The sequence below is a fragment of the Cuculus canorus genome, chromosome 2 (assembly GCF_017976375.1).
Source record: "Cuculus canorus isolate bCucCan1 chromosome 2, bCucCan1.pri, whole genome shotgun sequence".
Classification (NCBI taxonomy): domain Eukaryota; kingdom Metazoa; phylum Chordata; class Aves; order Cuculiformes; family Cuculidae; genus Cuculus; species Cuculus canorus.
Genome location: NC_071402.1, coordinates 99,772,168 through 99,797,463, shown reverse-complemented (window position 1 = coordinate 99,797,463; position 25,296 = coordinate 99,772,168). Strand labels below are relative to the sequence as shown.

Genomic DNA, 25,296 nt, shown 5'->3' with positions numbered 1-25,296 from the left:
ACACAAAATTAGGGAGAGGTCAATCACAGCTATAGGTCAAGCCCAGCTAGACAGATCCAATACTCTCTCTCTCAGCACTCCAATTTATCTTGAAGCATAATTATACAAAGATATGGGCAGTATTTCTCTCATGTTTTGCTTTGAATTTTTGTTTCAAATTTCCTAAGCATATTTTATACCCTCAACAAGCACAACAGGGTTCTGAACTCTGCCTGTTGCTCTGCTACTTTTATGTCATGAAAATATTGTGTTATATAAACTGAAAGTGGGATTAAGTAACACTGATTAAACCAGAAGCATCAAAGCCGCCTTCTGCAAGCTGTCTGAATTAAAGGAATCAGTGCTGAAAGCAATTTTGAAGAGTCAAGATTTTAAAAATCCTGAAGATATGCAAATAAACCTTGTTTGCTATATATGCTGCTAGCTTCACTCTCAAAATGTTCACAGATAAAAACAACAGATGAAAATTAGAACAGCGCAAAACTGCTATAATCTATACAAGGATACACTGCAAGGGACAAAAGGTGGTCGGGTTGATTTCACACAGAGTATTTTATCTGTAACCCCCAAAAGCTGATTTTTATATATTTCTGTACTTATTATCAACAAACTTTAATATCCCTAACCTCTCAAGCCTGCTTAGAAAGGCAATAGTCAAGAAGTTGAAAAGGTACTAGAATTTTTGAATAGTCCTTCATTTTGTCCACTTTCTTCATCAGAGTTAAGGATTCAGTGATGCAGTCTTACACACCTAGCTGAGATGTGCCTATCTAACAGAGAAAGATGTGCCTATCTAACAGAGAAAGGCAAGTTCCTCATGCCTTTGAGCATGAATACAGGCTTCTCCAGAGAGTAATCTGGGACCACAAGGAGGATGCTGCATTGCTCAGACCAACAGAAAGCCCAGGAACAGTCACTCCGTAATGGAGGTTGCAAAATTCAGCATGTGAAGCTGGACATTTTTTGCCTACTCTGGGTGTACATTTTCCTTAAGAGTTTCATTAATTTAGTGGAGCAAAAATAGAAGAGTTTTCTTCTCTGAACATCCTTCTTTGCATTTATACCACTCTATGTAATTAACTGAAACAATTCAACTTGTTAAATGAGCAATCAGCTTGACCCCTCGACACTAATATTCGGACACCTGTCTATAGCTATTTGTCTCCACTAGACAGATGAGTTATCTAGTGTTAGCTCTTGCCAGTGCTGAATATTGAAAGTATTAACACTGTGACATCTTTAAGACATCAGAGATTTTGTCCAACTAACTACCTGAAGGTATGGGATCCTTAGCTGCATCTTCGTAGCACAAACCGTTTTTCTGCACTTCCACAAGCTTTCAGTGCCCATTTATCTTTGTACTCTAAACACAGTATAACTGTTGTTCCTATGAAGCAATTTGCATAATTCAGTTGCACAGCAGAGAAGGGCAGACGTGCTAGATAAAGTACAGGAAGAGGAAGCACCGCTCCCTTTTGCATTCTCCTCAGAATTACAGAACTTTGTTCAGGTTAGTGAGCATCAGGATTTCACAAATGTCCTAAAATAAAGAGTGCTTTCACAGTGTATTTCACTAAATGGAACTGTCTGTGTCCTGAGCAACAAAAAACTAGCAAAGCCTGCAAGGTTTAGGCAGATCCAAAAGGATTAGGCAGAAAAGTTAATTATTATACTTGCCAATAAACCAGAGCATCATGCTCAAACCATGCTTTATTTGTTTAGGGGTATTAACCCTCATTTGGTTACAGGAAAAACACATCTTTCTAAAGTGTGCTTTCATCCTCAGTTCATATTTGCTGAATATTTCAACAGAGACACCATATATGCATGGAGTGACAGGTTAAACTGAACAGACTTCAGATCAGGAGCTATACTTCCCAGAGTCTGAGGAGATGAGATCGAATGTGGAGATTTTTTGTTCCAGTTCCTGTTAACTGCAACATGAACTAAGAAACAGTCGCAAGAGCCTAGTTTTTAGAATTTGTTCTGTCTTCACTTAGAATCATAGAATCACCAGGTTGGAAAAGACTCTTGCGATGAGTTCAACCATTCCTATCTGCCACTAAACCATATCCCTGAGCACCTCGTCTACGCGTCTTTAGATACCTCCAGGGATGGGGACTCAACACCCTTCCTGGGCAGCCTCTGCCAGTGCCCCAGTGACGCTTTCTGTGAAAATTTTTTTCCTGATGTCCAGTTTGAACCTCCCCTGGCAGAGCTTGAGGCCATTCCCCCTTGTCCTGTCCCCTGTCACTTGGGAGAAGAGGCCAGCTCCCTCCTCTCCACAACCTCCTTTCAGGTAGTTGCAGAGAGCCATAAGGTCTCCCCTCAGCCTCCTCTTCTCCAGGCTAAACAACCCCAGCTTCCTCAGCCATTCCTCGTAAGACTTGCTTGTTTGGTCAGTGATTGAACCACACTAACAGTGTACCTCTGACTGTGAATACTGGCAGCCACTAGACAGGGAAGTTTCTCTCCTTCCATGAATCATCCATAAGTTTATTTAAGGAGCCTTAATCATTAATCTTGTTTAATCAACCAGTTTAAGAAACTCAGATATGGTACTAAACTTTGCTACTCAAGATGGTATTAGTCGCCAACCTGAAATATTTCTTTCCCTGTCCTTAGAGTGCTCTATTTCAGAATAACCAATAATCAAAATCCAGTATTTAAAATATCTACTCCTGTCATTATTAAGCTTCCACAGCTGGCCTAAGTTACAATGTGAATGGCACTATCAAATGCAAAACTGACAGACTGTGTAGTATGTTAAATCAGCTTTGTTTATTCCTCTCACCCAGGAAATTAAACAGATTGCCTCACTTCTATTGCCAAAATCCTGGAAGCATGAAAAGCAAACAAGTCATGGTGTCTTTGCAAATCACAGAATTGTCATTCAGGTGTTATAGTGGATCTGAAGATCACTACAGGGGAAAAAGCAGGTTTTAGCATGAGGTCTATTCCCCCTCTATCACTGATAACAGTATTTTTATTTCTGATCTATCCGACTGATTCTTTTAAATTCTATACTTAGCAGCTTCCTACCCAGATGATTAATATGCTCGATTTAGGACAAAATGTAGCAACTAGGTTTCTGACTGGAAATGAGGTTTGACTGTGTGATGCCCAGTTTCACATTCATATATGTTCATGATAATTTGCTGGGGCACTTTTCCTATATAAATGGATGGGTATATCTGTCCTTATATCTTTTCTGGGGCCATTCACAGGTTTGTATGAATGATTGTAGATACACATGTTCAAATACAATAGATGAGAGGGAATAACCTCAAGTTGTGCCAGAGGAGATTCAGATTGGGTATCAGGAAATATTTCTTCACTGAAAGGGTTATCAGGCACTGGAACAGGCTGTCTAGGGAACTGGTTGAGTCACCATCCCTGGAAGTATTTAAAAGGCTTGTAGATGTGGTGCTTAAGTAAATAGTTTAGAGGTATACTTGGCAGCGTTAGGCTTATGGTTGAACTCGATAATTTTAAAGGTCTTTTCCAACCTAAATGATTATATGATTCTATGAATAAATGCTTTTATCAAGTACTCATAGGTTTTAGATGTTTTAACTTGTATACAGATGCATCTAGCTTGTTTTGTTAGGTTTAATTAGTTAACACCAGATTTTATGCATCTTCACTGATTTTTTACAGATGACATTTTTGTTCTTTTGTGTGTTTCGTAAGTCAATTGTTCATTGATCTCAAAAATAGACTGTTTAAACACAAGTATATCTTTGAATTCAAAATTATTTCAGTTAATTATTAACATCATTGCATAGAATACCTTTCCATTTTAGACTCTTAAGACTGGACAAGATAAAGAAGGTTGCACTTTCAGAGTCCTTGGATGAGGTGACCTTTAAACAGAAGGGAGATCCTGAACTCTATGGCATGATGGCATACACTGAGCACTGGGAATAAAGACAAAAGGTTAGTAACGGCTGCTTCATGCATTGAGCGTTGTCTGTCCTACTCTCTGTGGGCATAACACAGGAATCCTGTCCTCTGGTCATGTTTTTAAATGACAGGGTGCTCTAGATCTCACCCTGTACGCAAGTTTCATTTTCATAATGAAGAAGCTTCCTTGCTTGGACTGGGAAACTCCCAGAGCCCTTCACTTTTATTCTGCACAGTCTTTACCCTGGAACATCTAGATTGTGCAGCATTTGGATGTGGTGAGCTGGAAATACTGCAGCAGCTTAAAGTAGATTTAAATAATTGTGATTTGGTGGACTTATCTACACAACGCTGTGGCAATGAATGGATTCCACCGTGAAGATGATGACTCTAAAATGAAGTGAAATATGACTGACCCAGTTATGTGCAATATCTGTAACAGTCATCCTTTAAAACTCACCTCCCCTTTCAAAAACATTGGAACAGATACAAGAGGCAGACTGACTGGCTAATTAACCAGGTGTGCAATAGATGAAAACATTTCACTGACATCTTGCTGGAGAATATTGGTAGACAAGAGGTCATATAACACACACATTCTGATATAACATTGACAGAGAACTGCTTCAGTGACAGAAATGTGAAAAGCTCAATTCCAATAACAGTCCCTCCTGTCCAGAGGTTTTTGACCCAACAGATTTATATGAACCACTGAATGAGGTGAGCTCTTGGGGCAACAAAAGTAAGAAAATAATGTAAACATTACGAAAACAATCCAGATCTTTGGGTGATGCTCAGGGCACTTATTTATTTACTAACTATTCTTGCAATTGTGCTAGCAAATGAACAGTTCACACTCCCCATGAGAAGATTCTCTGCTCAGAGCTCCTTCAGCTTTTGCCATATTGCTCACCATCATTCCATTTGCAACAGCAGTAAATACACAGAAATGTCAGGATAAAATACAGCTATGGAGTTCGTTTTACAGCGTCACTACTGCTAACGGGGTTTTGTTTCTTAGCAGTTGTTTTCATGCTGAAAAAGGGCGTGTTGTTACTCATAAAGTATACATTATTCTGCAAATGCTACAAACAACAAATCATTCTGTCACATCCCAGTATCTCTGGCACACTCTGAGCCTGCTGTTTTCCTCCCCTATGTTGATACGCTTTAAATCTTATTACCATTAGAAAGATGACAAGGAGTTTCAAGATACTTCAGTTCACTGCCACCCAACCTTCCCTTCCCTCCATGAGCTGCAGTCTGCGGTACTCATGAGGTAAACATGGAAAATCAGGAGGCAATTAACCTAAGGGCTTTGTTCAGGAGATGTGTCAGACTTCATTACAACAGGGCTCATTCAGGGTTGCCAGAGGAGCAGCTTTTTCACTTCATTCTAACTTTCCACTGCATGGTTCATATTGCGTAGTTCTGTAGAGGGAGGCTTACTATGTGGTGCTGTGTAGACAAACAGGCTTTACATCAGCAAAAACACTGTAATTGCACAAGCCAGTTTACCCTGCATCCAGGTTATGTTGGATATCTGTGTAGAACTCTCACTCCAAATGCTTGCCTTTGCTGCCAACTACATCTACAAAGGGTAACAGGCCTGTGGGAACTCCATTACCACTGAAAAAGAGGAAGGTGACCAAGACGGTGATCAGGCCAGCAGAGCTGAGGAAGCTGCTTCTGTAAGTTCCCTCTTCCCACTCTGTGATTCCAGGGTGCTCGCTCCCTCTTTATTCCACTTTTACCTGATGAGCCATCATAGTAGCTAGCCAGTTTGTTATGCAGCCAAGAGGATAAGTTTGACTATTTCGCTTTCAGCAACAAAAAGCTGCTCTTTCTTATGTTTCAGAAGGTCCAACAGCCTCTCAAAGAAGTTGAAGGCTGCCAAATGCATGAATAACTTTGCACCTCTTTCTTTCTGACTACACTTCCTGACTGCCAAAGGAAGCTCCCTAGAAGGGGCTCTGCAGTTGAGTAAGATGGTCTAACTCATCAGGTCACAGTCACTGGAGCACTGCTTTACCAGCATTGTCAGGGAAGAAAAGTTTGATGTTTGGGTAAATGCAAAAGACAATGGAGTTTCATAGGTGCTGACAAACAGCTAGACTCCGGCTCAGTTTAAAGTGTGTACTTTGGTAAATATTGGTATGTCTTGTCACTAAAGAATCTAAAGCCTGCTCTCTGCACAGACCCTTCCCTTCTCTTCCACAGTGACAGCGCTAAGAAGTGTTTCTAAGGCACAAGGTTTACGTGCTCAGCACCTCTGTGATATTTGTATCATGCAATAAAACCAAAAATCACTCCAGATTTAGCTACCTCAACTTATCTTTTCTCATTACCTCATTATTTTATTATTGTTTTCTTACTAAGAACCAGCCTCTATTATTAACACAAAAGAGCCATTGAAGAAACACACACAGAAATAACTTCTCTCTCCTCCTGAAAATTTTCAATAAATAACATCTCATAAAATATGAATTCATATCTCATTTGCTTTCTCATCACGTAAAAAGTAAACAGGGATATCAGCATCTAAAAATCTGAATAAAGATCAGTAAATAAGTAGCTAACAGCTACTTAATGAAGATGCTTGAAAGGAAAGCATGTAATCTCATTTGTACTGCATAATTCTTCTTGTATTATTTGTTTTACACTTTAAATGACCTCATTTTATTTAATGCATTCGGCAGTCTCAGTAGCGCACTCTGACACAGAACTATTTAGCTTAAGGTCTGTTCAAGCAGCTGCTCTCCAGTTCATTCAGTTCCCTTCCCAACAAGAAAATTTACTCTCCAAATTCAGTCCCATACAACTAAATGAAATAAATATTTGGCTTCTGAATACTTCTATACTCTGGCAGGAACTTGCAGCCCTATTTGGTCTCAGAAACACTGTGCTGAAGAGTATCATTACACTCTACAAGCCTTAGCTTCGACTGAGTCAAAGGGAATTGAAGCAGTTATAGAAAGTGGCTCCTAGAGAGGACAGTCTTAGGCTTTTGAGGAGCTGGAGCAGGGGGGACCTTGGGAAGCCTTGCAAGACAGAATTAGTCAGCAAGAAAGATCCTACCAGTGCTATACAGTGAGTCCAGTTCATAATCTAAATTTCTGTGTCTCTGTAGTCATTACGGGGATGCTTTTGTTTCTGTACAGGACAGCTTGATGATCTAGAAGGGAAACAAAGTGTGAAACAAATACGAAAGACGAGCAAACACAGATGAGTTTACAGGAAGAGAGCAAGAGAGAGAAAACACTTAGCTAAACCTCTTGTGGCCAACTAAGAAATGTAAATTGTACTTTTTTCAGATAAAACATGATAATGAACTAAGATAACTTGGTATTTTTATGCTAACAACAACTAATAAGTCAAAAAGAAATATGTAATTTTCTGAAAGACTGCGAAGGAGGAGGAGTGAAGAGTAAGAGGCTTTGAATAGTAATAAATATGTTATAAAGCAAACACTTCATTATTTTAGAGTTTAATTCAAGCATACGCTGAGTCCCTGCACTTTTCATGTAAATTAGCAAGTGACAAGCGGCTTATGAGAAGCTCTCTGCTTCTCTTGGAATCAGGACCCTGTCTGCAATATCACATAAGAAAACCCTTACCAATTAAATGCATAACTGGTACTAAGCCCATGCTTAAATATATATCAATACATGTAAACAGTCCCCTAAAAAAATTGTATTTTCCCCCTATATATATATCCCATACATTTATATATGTATATTTGTGTATATATATTCTCCTGAACTGGCAGGGAAATGACAGACATCAGATCTGAGACATGAAATGCTTGTGAGTCTCCAAGCACAGCCATCAGGAGTGCAGGGTCAGGTGGCACCAAGGGTCAAATCAGTCCTCACTGGCTTCTAGTGGCAACAAGGAGCTCAAAACTGGTGCCTGCACAGAGGCATCTAGTGCAACCTAAGACATCCTGGGATGCCTGAGGATGGCAGAAGTGACTCAACAGCAACAGCCCGATGCCAAGCAAGTTGTGCTAGTACATTTAAAAGAGCACCAGGTGCCTATATTTAGGCAACCAAAACTGTCCTAGGTACACAGTGTCCTTTAGGTCCTTTGAAAATCTCTCCACACAGAGCCTTTGGGTATTTTTTTTTTTTTGGCAGCAACAAAAGAACTTTCATATTCATAACTTTTTAAAGCATGGCACTCTACATCAGAAGACAGCACTGCGTATCAACTGATGTCTCCATGGAGATAAGATACTGACTGAAACAGCAGAAGTGCTGTTAATAAAAAAAAAAAATCAACAGATTTCTACTGTGTTGTGGTGCAGGTAAACCTAAAACATTCTGTAATTAAAGTTAATTGCTATCTGGAAGAAGTTTTCCATAAGATTCACATCAGGCAGCTATATTTATTACTAAATGCTTCCTGTTTTATCCAAGCTGAACATATTAAACAATTTGTATTATGAAGCATAACACCTTAATTCTCAAGTTCACTTAAGTTCACATCTGGTCATTGCAAATTTCGGATGTCTGTACTTTGATCAGGTGTTGGCTCATACAAAGGTACTGGTAATGGGAACCAGCAAGAAACATGTATGTGCATAACTGTCAATGTGTATCTAAGCTGGAAAACAGAGCACAGAAGTTCCTTATTTTTGGGTGTGAGATACCTTAGTCATACGAAGGCATCATGGAAAACCTAAGAGATATGTAATACAAGGGCTGTGGTTTTCCTTTCAGAGTACTTATGGGTCCTTTGTAAGGCACATAAGCACACAGGAAAGCCATATGGTAAAAGAGAAGCCAGCAAAAGGGTCAAATAATATCAGTCAGCCTTACTTGGATAAACGTTGTTGGATAAATGGTGCTGTCTAAAATTAGCCTTCCTGATCTCAGACTGGTAAAGTAAGACAGAAGGATTTTAAACAACACTGCATTCTCCACGAATCACAACACAAACCTGCTAATTTCCTCCAAACCTTAGGAATCCTGCTATTCATTATATTTATATAAAACAAAAGCCCAGCTATAAAAAAATTCAGTAAAGCTGATTGCGTAGATAGTCTTCCTGTTATACATATGCTAGGATCTCATGCTTTTGGCCTCTTCCCTCTATTTTATGCACACTCTGCATTCCTACTGACTTAATGCAACTGAGAGTTTGTTACAGTGAAGAGAAAATCAGTCATTGAATTCACCAGTCCATCGCAGTAAAGCAAGCTACTTTTCATAATGTATGACAGGCATCATATGAGCATTAATTGGAAGCTATTTCAGAATGCCTGGATATCGTGTGTTTGTCACATTGTCATAAAATGTTATAAATACACAGCTGATAAAGATGCCATCTTGCAACATGGATAGCCTACTTTCATCTAAATTAAGAAGGCTCATTTTAATTCTGGATACAGAATGGCATAGAATGTCCTTGCTCCTTTTGCATGTGAACTTTTTAAGATTTTCAGATTGATTGTTATTTTGCATACGGAGAACCAGTGTTTCCTCAGATCCAGCAGACCTTCTAGATCCTGTGTGGTTCCACTAAACGACAGGATGAATAGAAAACAGAGAATTCAGAGATCACTACAAAGCAGCCTTCCTGAACTCCGAGTTGAAAATTGCAGGCACAAGACAGGGACAAGGTGACAGAACAGACAATGAGCACCCTCATTTCCGCTCCATCTCACACACCTTTATATCCACCCAAGAAAGACAGGAGAAGCAAAAGCTCCATTACCCCCCGCCAAGCCATCCTGTACAAATAGCAGGGAAGAATTTTATAGATGTTACAGACATTTTCATTCCAAATTCTCTTGGATGTGTCATAGTTGTTACTGAGCCCCTCCCTTATGGACATGTGCTCTTACACCCCTGCCAGTGTTTAATGCTCACTCTCCTCAATCCAGTCTTGAGCTGCACTTTTACTAAAGAATGAATAAAACAGGTTCGTCTATGAGCCCCCTTTCTGCTACTTTCCTCATAATGAAAAGGCAAAGAAGTCACTAGCTGTATCTTTTCTTACTTCTCATATGCTGGCAAATCTCTTCTCCTTTTATGCAGTTTCTTTACTCTCTCTCCAAGTTATCTTCCACTAGAGCAACATACATTTTTATAGACCCTTTCACCTCAAATAAATATCTCACAGTATCACCTCACCATGCATCAGTTCCAGCTTCTCATATCAGATGCATTTTCTCTTCCACAGAGACATGCATAATTACATTTGTACAATATAGCACATATAAATCACCTATCACGTGGTCATACATTCTAAAAAAATTGACCTGCAATTTTCATCCACCACAGAACTTTATCTCAATTATTTCTAGCCATCAGATCTAAGCCACAAAGTTACAAATTGACTGAATATGGATTACTGAAGCCGAGGTTTAGAAAAAATATTTTATCATTTATTTACCTAAATCCTACTTTCAAAGCTATTGTGATTTCATCCCTACAGGCTTTGAAACAGAGTTTTGAAACAATACTTAAATCACCTTTTCATCTGGCAAACTTTTCTTCAGTATTTGGTTCAGAAACTGAGGTTCACCTTGCCTATTCACGTACTGCTCTGTGCACTGAGCATCTGCTCTCCATCCTTGCTCACCATCCATGCTCACAGCTGTATGCTCTAATGCAACAGGGCTATCATATTCCTTACGGAGAATACATGGGCAACAAATAAAATATTCCTGACACGTTCAATAAGTAATGATTAATAGTTTTTTTTAATTAGCAGAACAGTGACAAAAATAAATTATATTTAAGGTTACATTTTCACCACCTCCTTATTTGTATGTACAATATATGACCACATAACTGTAACAGTGATTAGCTATGCAGCTATTCAAATGTCTTTTCAAGTGCAGCTGTATATGCTTAAGCACAGATTTTTCATATCTGAATGCCTGTAAACACACAAACCAGAGCCAAATGAAGATCTGCTTATTTAATCTAGAGGATATGGCATACTGAGTAACACATTCTAAGTTTTAATACTGTAAATCATTGTTATGGTAGCCCTTTATAAATTTGCAGTTTCTGCATGAAAAGAATCATATCCGATTCATTGAAAATATATCTGGTCAGAGACTATTATAAAATTCAAAATGTGCAAATGCTTGCATAAACAGAACAAACGAAACTGTATAATTTGTGCATTTACAGTTTATTTCAGAATCATTCTGTTTTACTGACATATTCCTATTGTCTTTAAAACCTTTTCCTATGAGTTATTTTATGTTCCAATAAATGTTGCTTTGAATCCTCCCATTCCTTTTCGTTTAATTCTGCAGATTTTATTGCTTGAAACTTCCAATGAGCATCAGTGACAGCTACATTTAACCTTTCATCAATTCCTCTTTCTCATATAATGGTTCATCTTCTCGGAAGAAGACTATTATAAAGTTTCCTTTCTTTTTATTAGGCTTCTTTCTTACTGCTAGATGGCACCTGTAACTCTTAGGCTTGCAGTTTACCAAGTTAGCTGCCAGCACTTTTCATCTTCCCTCAGCTTCTTTTCCCTTCACAGCTTTATCTCAATTGATTACCTTTGGCAGTTCCAAAAACTTCCAAAATTTGGTCTGCTGAAATTCAATACTGGTGCAAGATGACATAAGGACAGTCTATAACCCTGACAAGAGGTAATGACAAATTATGAGCACGCATCTCTAGCCTGGACTAGTCTTATTTCACCTGTCATTCAATGCCTAGAAGTGCACCTGGAGCATACTATACAAACCATAAAACCAAAAGTGCATTCTTTTCCTACAAAAAATATATATTTCCTACCCTTTCCTAGTCAATGAATACACAAACATTTCTCAGTATTCCTTCTCCAGATCACTTTTACAGTACTCCTACTACTTCCGAGTGAAATCATACCATCTGACTGCTTTCTCCAAGGTAGATGGATAGGGATTATTTTAGCATCTCTTTATTTCCTTTTGTTCCTCTGGAGGGTGAGGCCAGCAACATTTGTACCAGACTACCAACATACTGGAAAGTAAAAATTTGAACAAATACTCTGGATGTCTCATGCTCTAAATTTGCTCTGAAAATGAGTATTTCTTATGTTGATTTGAAACAGGAGAAATAATTATATGTGGCGAGGAAAACAAAATCTGTCAGTTACACTGAGCTATTTTTGTCATAGCTAGTTTTCCAGCTCTACTCTAACCACGTCACTCTAGTTGTGTCAGCCACTTGCTCACCAACTCGTGGCAGTGATCCATGACTTCTTCAAGGTGATTCACAGAGCATGAGATCAAGTTTAAGGTAGCTTCAAGTGACAATAAAATGTGCAACTTACCAGCTAAAACACAATTTCTCTTTCTACTAAGCCCCAGTCTCCTCCTACCTGTGCTTCCCCTCCCAGCCTGCAGATCTCTCGGAGCAGGAGAAAGGAGGTTATTTGCAGCATCAGCCTGCAGATGTTTCCAAGATGTGTCCAAGGTTAAGTGAAGGTCCTTTGATTTTGTCTGGCTTAGGAGCAAATGAAGGTAAACAGACTTTTTTTTTCATTATTCTTTTTTCTACATTTAGTTACTTCTGAAATGCTTTCCAAATGTTTTCTCAGGGTTTGGCCTAAAATCTTCGTATGCTGTCTCCTAAAATTCTCCTCCAACATATCTTATTTGCCTTGAAGTTGATAATGTCTTTCCTCTTTCCACTTTTTCCACTTTTTCCGTCAGAGGAACCATGAGATTCTCTATTTCCAGACAAAACCCATTCAGTTATCAAGGAAAGAATCAGTTCTTCTGCAAAATCAAGTTAGGGCACCCACAGAGGAAGCCAATCTGTTAAATAAGGAGGTGCCATTTTGCACAGCGCCGTTTCAGAGCCGAACTGCCATATGCTGCTGTCTACCTCCTCTTCACTCACATCCTCTCTGGAGGAAATGAGCTCTGTGTACTTCAGACCACTAGCTCAGTCTTCCTCCAAAATGGTGTGTATGCTGCCGTTGGTATGTAGTTGTAGGTTCTCACCCCATCCTAAGGTTCTGAACATGTCTTCAATATTTTAGGGACCACAGAAAGGAGCAGATGCATCTATTCTACACGTTGCACCAGGTGATGCAACAGGGACAGAGGCTTTTCTGAAAGTTCATGGCATGCTGAGTCACAGACACAAAGCAGCTGATGAGGAGAATTGACAGTCTCTCGCTCTGCACGTGGCTGTGGCTTTTTGTCTCTGATCCCTTGTGAGTAGCACACGGGGTTAGGAGGTTGTGGAGGGAAGACACTGTGTTGTTCTGACTCCCCTGCACTGCATCAATGGAGCTGGGGAGAGGGGTAGTCGGAGAAGAGCTAAAGTTCTTCTAGGCCCAGCCTAAAGCTATCCCTGTAATATGCTATAACAAAGCAGCTTCACTATGCACCATCAAGGCTGAGCAGAACTTTCTGTGTAGACAGACTCTTCAAAGTGCTCTCCAACACCATTATCCATAAGGAATCAGGAATATTCTAATACAATAATACCCAAAGCTCTTACATTAGGTTGGTGCAAAAATAAATGCTGTTTTTAACCACTGTGAGAATATAATGGAATATTGCTGAGGAGGAACTACAAATACGCTTAAGTGACCTTGCAGCTGGGATGCAGAAAACACAAATCGTGCTAATAATTGCCTAGTCTCAGAGGCTTAACAAGCAGAATCTTTCATGTTTAGGTAACACAGGTGTGCGAAACTCAGGGCCATCCTAGAAAACATGCTTGAGAATCCAGTCTGCTGTGAGAAAGACCAAAGCACATGCTTTCCCCTGACAAATACAGGCAAAAGGACAGAGTATACACACACTTCAACTAGCAAGGACTAATCTCTGCGGTGCCTGCATTCCCACTTGCATTTCTTCTGCCTGGGTGCTGTTTCAGAGTTGCCCCAGACTGTGAGCAAAGACCAAGCTCTGCAGTACCTGTGTTCCCATTTGTGTTTCCTCTGCCTTGGTGCTATTTTGGAGTTGCCCTAGATCATGAGGCAAAGGAAATAAAATTATTCTTTTCATTTTATTTGTGGCCTTGTGGTTGTTCCTATGCTTTAAAGCAGTATACCTCAGTTTAGAATTAAACATATTAACCAAAACAAGAACCATTAGAATTCATGCATTTTTGCCCACAAGAAACAAGTCTGTCTATGCCAGTCGCATAGAATTCTGGAGTCCTGGAATTGACGAATACTTCAACAGCATCTTGAGCAGCTGCTAGGTTGTTGAAAACCTTTTCTTGCAGGAAGTTGTTGAGATGTTTGATAATGTGTTAATCAGTGTGGGAGAGGTCTGGTAAGTAAGCTGGGTGAGGTAGAATTTTCTAGCCCCGTTTGTGCAGCTTCTGCAGAGGTATTTCTGAGACATGCGGTCAGCTGCTGTCTGCAGGACCAGAAGAACTGGTCCTTTTTGATTGACAAGTTTTGGATGTAAATGTTGCAGTTCTTGGTACATTAGTTGTTTTCCTGGTGATACTTCTCTGCTACCATGGTTTTGCCAGTTGTAGTGGATGATTCCACTTGACGACCAAACGGTGACCATAACCTTCTTTTGATGCAGCTTCAGTTTAGGGAAGTGTTTTGTTGCTTCACCTTGCTCCAGCCACTGCGTGAAGTGCTCTCAGTTGTTGTATAGAATACATTTTTTTTGTCCCATGTCACAATGCCATCAAGAAATGGATCATTTTTGTTGTGCAAAAGAAGCACAGAGCAGAATTCGTAACGGTTATTTTTTTTATTTTCATTCAGCTCACACGGCACCATTCGTGAAGCTTTTGTGGATTTTCAGTTTGGTGCAACTGTCAAACAACTGTTGAATGGTCAACATTTAGTCCTTCTGCAACCCCTTTAGTTGTTTTGCCTGGGTCTGTTTCCACACCAGCCCTCAAATGGCCGTCTATCACAGAAGGACATTCGCGAGCATCCTCATCATCAAGGCTCTCATTTCAATTACGAAATTTTTGGAACAGAAGTCAAGCAGTACGCTTATTGACAGTCCCCTGGCCAAGTGTTTGGTTGATATTGCTAGCACTTTCCACTGCTTTACATCCCCTCTTGAATGCATACAACAAAATCACTAAAGTTTGCTTGTTTTCCATCTTATATTTGACAGCGCGATATATAAAAGAATAAACAGTGAAAACAAAACCACTAGCATAAAGAGAGCTAATTTCACTTTTGAATGGTATACTACATGAACACAGTTAAATAAGAATTTAATCCAAAAGAAGCATCACAGTTTAGTGTGACAAAACCAGCAGTTACTTTAATAGCTCCCAGCCCTTCCCAGGTGCAACAAACTTACTGTCCTCAAAAAGCTTTAAAATGGAAGCTCCAGCCAAGACCTCCCTCTTGAAACCTCACCTAAGCCTTCTCTCCTGCCAAGTTCTGCACGCCAGGTCACAGAAGGCACTCCTGACTCCACTTCCCTGGCAGCCTGCCTTGCCCTCCCCTCCAAAAGGACTTTGGCATCACTTGCCATACACCTTGCCTTTACAAACTTCCAAGGGACTCGCAGCCATACCTGCCACTCCACTAAAGAAAAAAAAAAAAAAGATGGAAGTCAGGGTTCAGGTCTCATACTTCTTTGCTCTCTTCCCCCAAGAAGCAGCGAGGGTGTCCCTCCAAGGAAAGGCAGGTGCTAGTATCAGCATGAACCATATCAGAATTACTGAGTGCAAGGAAGAAAGCACCCAGCCTGACACACAAACACATTTTCTTAATGAGCTTTGTCTCATTTTCTGTTAGAATTGTCTAGTTTCCTTTAGGGCTATGGCTATAACAATCTGTACTGCTATCATGTTGCTTGCTTCAGAGACACTTAAAGGCATCTCAGAACGCAAAGTAAAAAATATGGGTAGGAAATAAAAACTGATGAATGAAAGTGCTACTACATAATTATAAAAACCTAACCATAACTGTACTAATATAGTACTTGTTGTTGTGCTGTTGAGAACTCACTGGCGTAGCAGAAACGTAACATGGGCGAGTAAGCAACACAAAAATGGGTTTAAATCCATCCTTGGATCTCTGAAAACCCACATGTTTTCTGGCACTCCAACATTAACCATTTGGCTTAGACAAAATTATGGAAGTGACAGAGGGATACCCATTTCATTATCACATTAATTCACTATCTTTCATCTTCACTCTCACTGGATGAGAAGCAAGCTATATACCACCACCAATACAGGGCACAGCATCGTGCTCCCTCTCACTTTTGCCTTCTCAATCCATCCGTAAGAGTTTCCGGCATAAGTGGCACAGCTTCAGCATAAGAGTTGAAATAAACACCCAGCGAAGAAGCCAGAGCATTGCCCAAGATATTCAGAACCAGAGGTTTTCACTCTAGAGGGTAACTTCCTAGTCTCATGGCTCCAGCTCAAGGGCACTGTTGTCCCAGCTCACTGCCCTCCCAAAGCAAACAGCTGTCCCAGAACTGTCCTTTCAAAGGATTGAAGGCAACTACTCTTGAGGAACATATCATTTTAATGGGACTCAGAGATACTTGCTCACAGCTTTGACTAAGCCTTAGCTATGTGGCAGAGGTTCAGAAACACTCCCAAACATACGCCGTTTGGATTTCATTTAGGCTAAAGGTGGATGCCTTCATTTGGTAAATAAATTAATTCTAGACAATCTTAAAAAAAATAATCCAGCATTCAGAATTGAAGTAAGTTGTTGCATAAGCAGTCATGTTTGATATGAAACAAAAAAGCATATTTCTGAGAAGCATGCACATACACACATACGGCATTTGAACATGTGGTTTTTTGTCACAGTCTACCACATATACTATCAGAGATACACAACTGTTATTAAATATTCTTCACCACATTTATTAACATGACAAAGCTTAAAGACAGTGAGGTAGTAATTAGAATGCATGATTTGATGATAAATGAAAGTTTTTAAATGCTCTGTAAGTCTTCAAACCCCTTACTCACAAGAGTCCACCAGCTTCAGGGCACCGACTTCAGTAGGATGGCTTGTGTGAGTAAGAATTGCTCACAAAGGATAAAGTCTGGCAGGATTAGGCACTGAATACAAGCTCTTTAAAAAAAATATTTTAAAATCAGAAAAGAAATAAAATCACAAGTTTTACTCTTGCTTAGCCCAAGGTCAACATATTACTAATCCAGAACTCTGAGGGGTTTAACTCCAGACCACAGTACAAATACAAAGAAATACAAGAACAAACATCGAGGACTGAGATGTGCTCTCATTTATAACAAGGAAGATCTGGACATACTTCTTTGATTTACCTCAGCATAGCCAAGAAGAACATTCCCCTGCTATCTAGTCAGGAACTGTTCCCATTGCAGAGCCCCAAATGAATTCAAGTCCTTCTACAGCCAGAGGAAGCCTTCACAGCATGAAGCCTTATAAAACCACCAGGAGAGGCTGAACTCGGAATAAGGATTCTAGGGAAGCACTCAATTTAATACAAAACCTAAAAATATTTTGGTGACATTTACATTGAATAATATATGTATATAGGGGAGATTTGTAATGTACAATTATCAAATGCTGGGACTCTCAAAAGTGTGGAGGATATGCTACTTATACTGTCAGTGGATAAAGAAAAGGTTGCGTGCACTGTGCATTTCCAAGTCCCAAAGGACTCAACCTTTTGTTTCTAAATCAGTAGCTATAAAATGGAGCCTTATACCTGCTTCAAGACTACTTCAAATTGTCCTGGAAAGACTTTAAATTTCTCTTATTTCTGTATGAAATATAACCCTGACCATCTTGCTTAATCTATATATATTTTCAAAGGTTTTCACTGGTTTTAGAGTCATGCTCAGAAAAGTGCTTTCTCTGATGACTTTACAGACATCATATAACATTAAAAACTACAGCTCAAAGGTAAATCTGAATAAATGACCTTGCAAAACATGAGAGGCAAGAACACAGCAAGAAAATTATTCTAGGTGCAGAACTTACAGCAAATCAAATACAGCTGAACTAGACCTGGTATGACCGGAGTTGTTCCTGCCTTCTTGTAGGCTGAAGAGTGGAGGTATCCCTAACGCACTGATATGGTACCCTTAATCAATGTACAGAAGTTCATCTGAATGACAAGCTGGGAAAGATACATAAAACTTAGCTGGGAACAAAGACCGAATACATTAACATGAACACTGCCACAGGAACAGTCTCCACAATTGAACATAACAGAGTAAAGATTTTACGTGTGCTTCCAGATACTGAAAGACATCACTTAAATTACGTAATTCAAAGTAAGCCTACCCATACACATCAACAGAAACCACAAACAAGCCCCCTGAGGCTTAGCTGATTGCTTAGGTCTGGCAGGTAACACCTGTCATTATTCTGAGCACACGGATAAGCTCAGAACTATGTCAATGTGTGTTCTGTGAACAAATATAACAGCTCAGTTGAACAGTGACTTGCAGCCTGAAGGTCCAGTAACGGTAACAAAATGGTACTAGCCTGTCTGTGGGGATACACAGCAAGTCTCTCCCATCAAAATTTAACTGCAAATTCACTACAAGAAAAAAAATAAAAGAGGAAAGGAAGCATGAAATAAGGGAAGAGGGTATAATCTTGATGGTCTATCATACTCTTCATTAACTAGAAGCGTGTTGCTATGGTCTCCAAAAGCAATCATTTCTGATGTCATAATTAGAAATTAAAATTTCTGAGGATATGCTCCAGGTCCTGGGAAATATCTGTTTTTTAAAGTATTACCTTTTTAACACAATAACATTATCAAAGGCAGTTTGTGAGGGAAGAGAATTCATTCTTGACAACCAAGTAAAAATTTCATCCTGGCAGGTCAGAATAAAGTAGAATCCTAACCCATACAGACTTTAGCCTTGGAATAATATTTGAAAAGCTCTAAACTAAAGAGACTTGGGTTTCACTCAGTTTTGTTGAATGAATTTATATTGTGCCTACAGAGTCACCATGGAGGTTCCAGCTCCCTGGCCTTACCAGTTGAAAAAAAAATTGCACTGATGATCTGAAGGAAAGCAATCGTTTTTCCTAATGCCCATCACAATCTAGTCATCATGGAGTACCTAGGATCCCTGGAGTTTACTCAGAGAAATTCAAAAGCCCCTCATCTTCCCTCAAGCTCAGTCTATCCTTTATCTTACTGTTTTGACCGTTCAATGATTTAGTGTTGACAATGCACTTTCTCTAGCAATTGTTTCCATCTCATTCCTAAAGCAGGCTGTTCCTCTTTTTAAAAATATAAAAAACCCCCAAACCCCGAACACCTTTTGACACACTGAAAAATCTGTCCATCACTGTGGTTACCAACTTCAGACAGTGGGTCAAGCTCCTGGCTGACACTGCTTCATGCCATCCACACAAGCAAGACCTCAACTCATAATGGGAATCACATATAATTTCCTTCATTAATCTACATCACTTGTCCAGTTAAGCCAACATGTTCTCATTGTTGATGGTGAATATGGTGTTCTTATCTTGCTGTTGACCCAATTCAGTGTCACTTCAGCTGTAACCAAAAGTTTAGCTGTGAATGAAATCATTCCAGCTCAGGCTGGTAACAGCCTGGTAATCCCAAATGGATCTGAACCATCAGGCACAGAAAAGAGGGCTCATGACCCATGCGCTGCTGAGCCCCATGGCAATGGACGGACCAAGAGGGGGGAGAAGGGAAAAGGGAGACAGTGAGATTATGCAAATTTTCACACTTTCAAAGTCACCATAGTAAGTCCTAAGAGATATCCCTTGATTCAAAGCTGGTTTGATGTGAAGAAGATTTACAAGAGACAGCGTAGGTCCAGTTCTAACTAGAGAAATTAGTAAGTGGGTGAAAAATGAGCTTCCCATTCAGGATCCAGTTCCATTCAACGTCCTGGATAGATAAAGTTCCATAAATGAGCTGGACTTGAAGTTAGGTATATTTTTCAGGGGTACAAGGCTTGGCAAAAAAATTATTCTCATAGCTGTGCCAAATCCCCAGAGGACAGTTTATCCAAAATCTGACTGGTTTACTTATTCTTCTCCATCTTTCTAGCCTCTCCTTAGACATTTTAAAATTACAGATGTCTTGTAATTAAGACAGTGAGATAAGTATGCATAAAATGACAACATGTGTAAGGAACTTGCTTCACAGCCAACGCATGATGCCTGCTTTACAGTACATCTGAGAAAACTAACTTTCAACTCATGCCAGTAGTGTCTCTGATTAGAAACATTTAAAGAAAAATATCACAAGCTGGCAAAAGATCTACACATTTAGGATGGCTCTTCCCAGAAAACAAACACACATATTTCCTCTCCAAAGTTCCCAGGGGATCATGCTCAAACCGCAGATGTACCAAGCAAAGCCAACATAGTTGTGGACTTGGCAGTGTTAGCTTAACAGCTGGACACAATGATCTTAAGGGTCTTTTCCAACCTAAATGATTCAATGATTCTGTCAGCACTCTTGTCCACATGGGCAGTGATGGAGTTCAGACAGAGAAGTATGTCACGAGCACCTCAACAGCTGTTCTCATGGAGCTCCTATTCACTGAGGGGTGAGCACCGGGCATCCTGGCGCAAGGCAGCACTGAACACAGACAATGCTGGATCTTGCATGTTATTCCCTGCCTGGTTGATATCAGCCTATTTTTTTCTGCTAATGGAGACATTTATAGAAGGCTGAGACAAACAGTTCTAACTCAAATGTCCCTGTCCCCCCCATGAACATATACGAAATGCTTTTTGAGGGTATCATCTCAGTCTAACTACTATACGCTTCTTCAAGAAACATAAAGCTCTGAAAAATAAGATGAGAATAATTTCCATGATCACCAGCACATGTAATTCTTCACCTTTTGAAACAATGCTAAAAGGATGTTTTTAATGCTCTGCTTTTGTTTCTTCCAGGTTGCTTTAATATTCCCAGAATCGTGAGTAGAATCATAAGTACAACACTTTTCCTTTTCAATGCTCATGTTCTTTCCCATTTGTCCAATATCAATTTACCTCCTGCCAATTGCGCAGAACTCTAGTTCAACACATTTTACTTGGAGCCCTTGTTTTCAGCAGACTCCACAAATGCTAGCAGGAGAGCTCAGAAAACCAAAGACACTAGTTAACAAAGCAGAGCAGGGAGAATCATTATTTGTGTAGATATCCTGTAAACATAGTGTCTTTATATTTATTTCTATCAATAGTTGCCATCATAGCTAACAGTCTCAATTATCCTTATTTTAAATGTAGTTATTTAGAATCCTGAAAGAAAATAAGAAAGAGATCATGTGAGACCTTTTCTACTCAGGAGCAGGAACATACTAAGTTGACTTGATTAAATTACAGTAATTTCAACTCTTTGGTTTTCTGTAGTTTGGAAAAAATGCCACGAGTCTCTGAGTCTGATTATTTTTAAGTTCTAGATTTTATCACAAATGGTTGTGAACCAGCAGATTTGTTGGTATAACCTGAATGATTATCAGAGATGCCAGTTCATGTTAAGAAGCTGGGAGACCAGCTTTTTCCAGGGTGAAAAAAAACATAAAGAAATTATAAATATTTAATAACAAGAATAATGCTCCAGAAATTGCTCTTCAGTGCAATACATGAACCTAAGGTTAGTGGAAATACTGAAAGTTTTAAAAGGAAAAGCACTCATCCTAAAGCACATCAGCTTTTTATAACACATTACAGACATCTTTTGAGTTGGTAAGGGCAGAAGTACGATATTAAGAAAGCACAGGGACTCTGGCCCCTCTTTCATCTTGAGTAACATGGGGAGCGTCCACCTATTCTGCTGGGAAGTTGGGGGACAGCATCTCGTCTTGCATCAGACAATATGATCAGCACCAGGGTCTTAAAAAAATGGTATTTTTTTAATCCTGCTCACCATTTAACCACACTGTACAGAATCTTAATTTGCCTTGATATCTTAGTCCCATTGAAAAAGGAAAAAGCAAGGAGCAAGGAAAAGGTCTTCCACAGGCAAGACACTACACAAGAGAAACAGAAGCAACAAAGTCTGACTTTCTGTATGTCTAAACTGCTCCCCGCAATGGGATGTAGCTTCAGCTGTGATGCAGAATAAGAATATATCAGGAAAGCAGTACAAAGTAACTTGAAGTTGTGAGGTTTAATTAATATGTACTTAAAAAAAGCCTGACTGCGGTAAACAAAGCATTAAGGTCCACTGATTATAAAGGGTACCGTAATCAATCTAATGAAGATATTAATCTGAGTAGGGACATATGCAAGTCACACAAATCAAAACTGATGTCTTAATTAAGCAAATAAGCTAGTCGATGCGATGCAAAGCACACTGAATATTTAAAAAGCTACCTGGTCAGAGCTGATATGGTTTCATTTTTTTAGTAGAGCTACAAAAAATTTGCAAAGAAAGAATTCCAATCTTTGTCACTTGTATACATCTGACAAAGTTTTTGAAATTCCTGCTCAGACCCATCACAAATCCAGCACTCTGGTTCAGTCTTAATATGCTGCCTCTCTTTCTGCCTTCCAATCTGCAGACACAGTGATCACATGCAGTTTGGTCTTTCCCCCGACTACTCAAAACAAGCAATCAAACAGCTGTCTAATGCCAGTTCACAAACTAAAAGCTACGCTGAGCATTCGGAAGACAATGCTCTGGAATAATTCACCACCTGGGCACTCTTACCCTCTACCTACATTACCCACAGCACAATGTTGGCACAGGTTGGCTACAGCTTTATCAGTTCCCACCAGTGTTTCTGGCTCTAGCATCTCCAGTTAGACAGGTCTTGTGCTACAGAAGTACGAGGGTTTCCACAGCGTATGAAAATCCATCTTGATCACTGATGCTGCCCGACTGCAGGCAGTATGGGTTCAGTGCAAGGCACAGTCCTGAAATCTGTCAGATTGTCCTGATCATAGTCAGACATTTAAAAGGATTTCTCCCAAAATCAAACACAACTACAGAGTAAAGGGAAAGACAAGAAGCACCCAAAGACCATCACAATCCTGTCTAAACCTCCTGTTTAGCAAAGAAATGCAACTCTCTCTCATATGTTTCATCAACATGGAGTTGCTAAAGGGAAAAATTAACACAGACATTCTAGGGCTTCAAAACCAAAGCCACATAAATAAAGCAGGGCTTTATTCACAGGGACACTGCCAACAGATTCAGGTACCACAAGAGCTATTCATACACAGCGCTGTATCATGCTTAAAAGCCAAGCTGACACTTTCCTTTGCCTGCTGCTCTAAAACCATTCCATAATTAAGCCCAAAGAGATGACAGACATTTATTGACAATTAATGCAGTGAACCCACAAAGTATTGTTAGGCACAAGACCAGAGGTGTGAGGCCAAATGCTGTTCATCTCCTAGCCAGTACAGTAGTGTCTCAGTGTACTGCCTGAAAGTATCTGGTAATGTTGCTAACATTTTTTAAAAGGCAGAAGACTTGAGTTTTCACAGAAACTGATACATGGATTAACCCATCAAAATAAAAGTGTGATCGGAAAAAAAAAAAACCTGAGACAATTTGCCTAGTTTTTAACTTTATTTTCCCACATAAGCAGTGATGTATGAAAAAGACCACCCTCCTTCGCCTTACCTCATATTTTACTTTAGTGATGTCAAATCTGATCTTTTGTGCTTGGCTAGAAACCTTTCCAAAATAAGTGGGAAGGTCTATCCGCTTTTACCCAAGGGAAAGGAAGTGCTGAATATTCAATCATAGGTTTCTTTCCAAATTCTCTGCTTGGTTGTTTTAGAGAAGCTTTAAGAAAAGCAAGTAAAAGAGGTTTGAAATCCTCTGAGCAAAGCCGACTTCCTTCTCAGAAGGTCATCCTCAAGTCATTTCAGAACCATGGAAATAGCCGTGATAAGCAAACTTTAAAAACACCTTTCCTTCTGAAATAATTTAGTGCTGCAGGCTGAACTAAAAACATGCTCACAAGTGGAGATTTGCCATTCCTTCCCTAATGAGAAAGATGCAGTAAGAAGTTCTTGCAAAAGAAACTCGAGCACAAGCACTAACATAAAGGAGAGCTTGTCTCTTCAGAAAGACTCCACTAGAAGTGATCTGACTTGTCAAGGGTCTTACAGACAAGAACCTTCCTCAGGACAAATTCTAACCCCCTTTTGTCAGGACCAGTGCTGAAGCCAGTATATTAAAACCATACATTGTGGTTCTGAGTCAAGATAGACTATTGATACTCCCTCACAACTTATGGTCTGATCTTACTGAGAATATGCACTCAACTTTTTACTACGTATTTAGCAAACATTAACTATGACTGACATGCATAATCAGAGCAAATTTTGCTTAGGATTCAGCCTGAAATTGATAATCTCATTAGCTATACATATTATTTAGCAGATGCTGCAATCTAGGTAAAGACTTAATTTTGCACAAACCTTGCGAAAGGCCCAGGAACCCAGCAGGAGCATAAGCAAAACCTGGAGAATTTGGGGCTCCCGTGCAGTTACATGCCAAGGCACACCGCGGTCACGTCCGTGGCAGCTCAGCACACCCTATTTCTATCACTAAAATGGAACGCCACCCTCATAAAAACAAGCAGGCAAACAGACAAAACAGTACTTTCTGGCAGGAGCAAGTGCCCCTTCCACCGCTCCGAGAGCCGCCGGTTGCCACCGTGGGGAATGGGAGGACAAGGGGTGTGGGAGTGCGGGGTGCGGGAGGATGGGGGAGCGGGTGTGACAAGAGAGCCGGAGGATGGGGAGCGGGAAGATGGGAGTGTGGGAGAGTGAGGAGGATGGGGAGCGGGAGGATGTGGAGCCGGGGATGCGGGAGGACGGGATGAGGGGAGGATGGGGGTGACAAGAGAACGGGGAGCAGGTACGACGGGGATGCAGAGAGAACGGGGAATGGGTAAGGCGGGAGTGCGGGGAGGACGGGATGCGGGATGAACGGGGATGCCGGATGAACGGGGCTGCGGGAGGCCGGGGTGCCAGGCAGGGTCTCGGCAGTGGCCACCGCGCAGCCTGGGCAGCGGGCGGGCGGCGAGAGGGAAGAGCGCGGCTCGGGGACCCGGCGAGCGCGCAGCCGATGCCGCTTGGGAGCAGCAAAGTTGCCCCCAGTCCCCCAGCCCTTCCCCTCGCAGCCCCTCTCACCTCCAGCGCTGTCGCCTCCCCGCCGGGGACGAGCGCAGCCGCACCCCGCTCCATCGCGGCGCCGGGACCGCCGCCTGCCGCCGGGGCACCGGGGCCGGGAGGGGCGGCCGCCACAGACACGTGTCCGGCCGCGGGGCGACGTGCACCCTGGCGGCCCCCCCGCCCGCCAGCACTGCCGGGAGCTGCCCCGAGAGAGCACTGTCCCCGAGCCTTAATGCGAGGCGCTTTGGCAGAGCGGGTGCGCTCTCCCGGCCGGTGCGCCTGTGCGTGACCGGCGCTCCCGGGGCTGCGCGGGGCTGCGGTCCCGAGTCTCCGATCGCCCGGCCGCATGTACAGCCTTTTGATGTG

The 25,296-nt window shown here is 40.8% G+C and overlaps 1 protein-coding gene across 2 annotated transcripts in view; it reads right to left on the bottom strand.

Annotated features, from left to right (window-relative positions):
• The window catches only part of KCNG2 (potassium voltage-gated channel modifier subfamily G member 2), a 53,673-nt gene extending 28,582 nt beyond the window's left edge, over positions 1–25,091 (bottom strand). Inside the window, exon 1 of one of the 2 annotated variants that reach the window (XM_054060821.1) lies at positions 24,949–25,091. The gene's annotated coding sequence lies outside the window, so the exon portion shown is untranslated. The remainder of the gene's footprint in view (positions 1–24,948) is intronic. The other variant, XM_054060820.1, reaches the window with a different exon arrangement.
• Positions 25,092–25,296: the final 205 nt, after the last annotated feature.